Source organism: Typha latifolia, chromosome 5, assembly GCF_019914945.1.
Source record: "Typha latifolia isolate L0001 chromosome 5, TyphaL0001v2, whole genome shotgun sequence".
NCBI lineage: Eukaryota > Viridiplantae > Streptophyta > Magnoliopsida > Poales > Typhaceae > Typha > Typha latifolia.
Genome location: NC_133090.1, coordinates 8,173,633 through 8,178,320, shown reverse-complemented (window position 1 = coordinate 8,178,320; position 4,688 = coordinate 8,173,633). Strand labels below are relative to the sequence as shown.

Sequence of the window (4,688 nt, the reverse complement as noted above, 5' to 3'; positions counted from 1 at the left end):
AGCAGCGAGGAGTAGCTGTCTTTATTTCATTTAGAGTTACTTTTATTAGTTGTATTAAGCCATTGTAAGGGTGTTATGATTGGAGTTGTATTTTGGACATTGGAGTTATACTTTGGATGCGTATCTTTAAAGGCTTGTTATGGCCTGTGGAACTTGTATCCGGACTCGTATTTGTTTGAGATCATTTATGGTATGAACCTATATTTCTACAGGTGTCATGTCGTAAAAGCATCACGATGGCATGCGAGCAGTTTATGTATAATAAGTTTAAAGAGAAGGTAGAAGTGGAACTTTTCTTAGTTATGTGATGGACAAAGTAGGATTGAGTCTCAAGTTTTATTTTCTGCAGATTGAGATGCCTATCAACTCGGCTATGGATACACTGCTGAGATTGGGCTTGGTTATCGAGATCCCTGTCGATAAAAACCTCAAGATAGTTGCTCTTCCATGTTCAAAGGCATGTGAGATCCTTAAGAAACGTTGGAATAGCTTGTTAGAAGAGAAAACATGACTTGTGAATTTAACCTCAACCAAGCTTTCAAATCTGGAAACTTCACCAATAGTTTTGCTGAGCAATTTTGAGCATAATAGCATTATATAAGATAGATTCCTACATTTCTTTCATGTTCTGCCTATTTATGTACATCTCGCCTTTTAGTTTACTTAATCATTACAAGATGCAGTAATGTATAGTGTGAGTATTTACAGTTTATGCTTTAAACTTGTTCTGAATTTTTGTTCATTCATTCATATGCGATATTTTTAAAAGTTGTCAAATGCAATGAAAGAGGAAATGATGGGCACTTGCTTTTATCTCTTTCCCATGAGTGGACATTATTTTCAGTGTGACACTCTTCTCTATCATAGATATACAGACAGACTGACTAATCTTGTAATTCGTTCCGATCAAAGATAAATTCAAGAAATGCTTGGCCAATGACTATAATATTTAGGATTTTTCTATGAGCTGTTACAAATTCAACTTACCCTGTAGAGATGCTGATGCAAATTTAGTATGAATGCAATGTTTTGGAGAATAATCGACCCAAACAAGTAACTAAAGTAAAATATAGTAAGCAATAACTGATAAGAAGTTAATTGATTAAAAAGATCACTATTAGATGGAAAGAGAGAAAACCACTCAAATAAGGCAGTAGCTTTCTCAACTCTCAAATAGGTACGTTGATAATAGAAAGGTCTAAAAATATAGCCTCAGGTTAACAATATTGATTTTAAATGATTCTAATAGGAATTTATTTCTTAATAGGACTCTAATTGATCATCTTACCTAAATTGATTAACCCAATTTAGGTAATAAATTAATGTGGGCATCCCTACATATAAGCTTACCATAATTATCAATTGAGATTCTAATAGGAATTTATTTCTTAATAGGATCTTAATTGATTAAGTCTTACCTAAATTAACTAACCCAATTTAGGTAATAACTCAATGCGGACATCCCTGCATATAAGGTACCATATATGTCAATTGACTAATTCAATTGATTATTTGAAATAAAAATTAATAATTAGACCAAAATTGGACTCGCAATTCTATTTTGGTCAAATTGAAGATGATGCTTAGCCTTTTTCCTCCATTAGCTTAACATTTGAATCGACATAAACATTTTGGACAACAATTGCAAACTGAAAAGGGAACTCGAAAGGTTGGCTGCAAATTCTTTGTAGCCTAAGCTGTTCCTATTTCTGATATTCTTGGCATTTTGATTTAGGTGCTCCAAATTTGATTACCCACTGCTGCTAAAGAATTTTCTATAATTTTACTGTTAACTAGATTCTTAATTAAGTTCATGTTTAGGAGTTCCAGCTTTTATGAGCCATTCAGGATCTCATTCATATTACAAGCTGCGTAGTACTATGTTTGACAGAAAAGAGCAAAAAAACCTGAAATTGCTTGATATCCTGACGTCTAAAAGATGGTTTCCTTCTGAGCTCGGACTCAGGATGTTGAAAGATAAAATACTTTTTTTAATCTTATTACAATCAGAAGAAAAGGTTCAGTGCGGAGCAACATATTCGAGAATTACCGAGGTGTTTATTCCAATTTACCCCTTTTTCCTGTGAATTCACGTTGAGAAGATCCTACATTATGTGTTTTCAGTTGGGTCCTTGTCTTTCCATTAAACATACAAATTATGGGTATCAAAATCTTCCCCCAACAAAAACCTTCTGGCAGGGAAAAATGGGACGGACACCGCCGGCTCCTGCAGGAGGAGAGGCTGTATCCTTCCGGCGAGCTTCATCATCCAAACTGACAAAGGATAGACAACTAGAGGGGAAAACCTGGGTGAATGCTGCTAGCCACCAGCACCCCACCGACACACAGGGACGAATCCTAGAAGTAATATTGGCAAAGCTAAAGGCCCAAATGAACGAAAACCTAGGTGAATGTGGCTGCTGGCCACCAGCACCCCACTGGCACACAGGGACGAATCCCAAAAGCAATATTGGCAAAGCTAAAGGCCCAAACGGACAACTGCGTCATCATTGAACTAGAGGTGCTGCAGAGAAAGATGGAGACTCACCCTATTCAGGCGATTCCTTGGCAACGGTATCCCATTGACTAGGCTAAAGTTCATCCTAGCCAAACTCTGGAGCGAGATTGATGGCTTCTCTGTCTCCGACATGGAAGATGGATTCTATGTCTTTCGGTTCGAGAGAGAAATAGACTTGCAATATGTGCTTGACAAAGGCCCATGGACGGTGCAAGGAATGGTGCTCAACTTAATATCGTGGCGGAATAACTTCCGACCACCTGTGAATGCCTTCGCCACCGCACCCGTTTGGATCCAACTATACAATCTGTCGAAAGAATATTGGGAGCTTGAGGCTTTGATTCCAGTCACTGCATATTTTAGGAAACTACAGTGGGTGGATGAAACTACTCTTAACCACACACGGAGCAGGTTTGCCCATGTGTGGAGGTGAACATATCAAAACCATTGAAGACGGCAGTACAGCTAGGGCCAAAGATGGAAAACTTGGACCAAATAGTAGTGTATGAGAATATCCCACTATACTGCTTCACATGCGGGCGAGCAAGCCACATAGCGGAGCAGTGCAAGGAGAGGGAACAAGACAAGGAGGCAGAGTAGGAGAAATCTGCAAAGCAGAAAGAGACTGATGAAGAGATCAACATGGATGATACATAACCCAGCAAACAAGAATCCATTCGCAGAGGAGAGAGACGACTCACAAGCCAATGAATGGTCCAACGAGTAAACAAAGAGAGCACTTTGATGGACCAGCGGTTACAAGGATGGCCCACACTCAATGTCCAAGGCAAGAGGGAGAGAAACCATCTCAAGAGACTTCTATTCCTAGAAGAAGTACTAAACCAGCAAAACCGACCAATAGCAGCAAGGGAGGGCCAAATACACCCAATGTAGACAGTGACATTTCACCCAATCCCCTACGTCAAGAATCCCAACCCCATGCAAACCCTACAATGAGGATGGGTACATCCACCATGGCTAACAAAGGGAAGGCAAAAATGTAGGATTCACCCTCAGTCTCGAGCCTAGCAAAAACCTCACCATCGAATATTTCACACTAGAACGTTGACTAACAAACTTGCCAAACAAGTGAAAGTCAAGCTGACAAGGATGACAGACATGACCCAAAGCATGAAGGGGGTAATACATAGGATATCTGCGCTTAGAATAACAATAGAATAGCTCTGATTGAAGTGGAACTGAACTTAGTGGCCATAAACGGGTCCAAGTGCGTCTAGGATCAGGTCGGACCAGGAGCCACGCTCTGCATATGTGCGGACCAGCAAAGGAAGGACCCAAGCTGGGCCGACCAAGGCACTTTACCCGAAGAGGTTCTAAGGGAGGGGCTAGCGCATCCTAGCTCAGCACCGAACAGACGTGCCGAGGACAAACTTGATGCGAACCATGGAAAGATGGTTGCAGAACTAAAAATGATCCTTACTCAAAGCGGTGAGAGAGAGCAAATGGACATGGAGATAGACCAAAACAAGACTCAACTCACCTTTGTAGTGCATGAGGAGAGCAAATCAAGCATGTTGACGTCCCAGCAGGAGATGGTGATGCCAATAGGTAGGGCAATAGACGAGAAGCTATCACATACCTCGAAGAGAGGCAAGATCAAATGAGCGGTGCTCATACCCTCTTTTTACTTATGTTGTTTTGCATGATGAAGGTGATTATCTAGAATTGCTGAGGGGCATTAAATAAAATATCCAAACCTCTAAATATACGTGTATATCGCGAGGGTAAATTCCTCCACACAATGTATCCCTGTGTGTCGGTGGGGTGCTGGTGGCTAGCAGCATTCACCCAGGTTTTCCCCTCTAGTTGTCTATCCTTTGTCAGTTTGGATGATGAAGCTCGCCGGAAGGATACAGCCTCTCCTCCTGCAGGAGCCGGCGGTGTCCGTCCCATTTTTCCCTGCCAGAAGGTTTTTGTTGGGGGAAGATTTTGATACCCATAATTTGTATGTTTAATGGAAAGACAAGGACCCAACTGAAAACACATAATGTAGGATCTTCTCAACGTGAATTCACAGGAAAAAGGGGTAAATTGGAATAAACACCTCGGTAATTCTCGAATATGTTGCTCCGCACTGAACCTTTTCTTCTGATTGTAATAAGATTAAAAAAAGTATTTTATCTTTCAACATCCTGAGTCCGAGCTCAGA

At 40.6% G+C, this 4,688-nt stretch overlaps 1 long non-coding RNA gene across 1 annotated transcript; it reads left to right on the top strand.

Annotated features, from left to right (window-relative positions):
• Positions 1-209: 209 nt before the first annotated feature.
• Positions 210-686, top strand: LOC140789347 (uncharacterized). Its single transcript, XR_012109154.1, has 2 exons — positions 210-278; positions 350-686. It is a non-coding gene; the product is annotated as an uncharacterized lncRNA (long non-coding RNA).
• Positions 687-4,688: the final 4,002 nt, after the last annotated feature.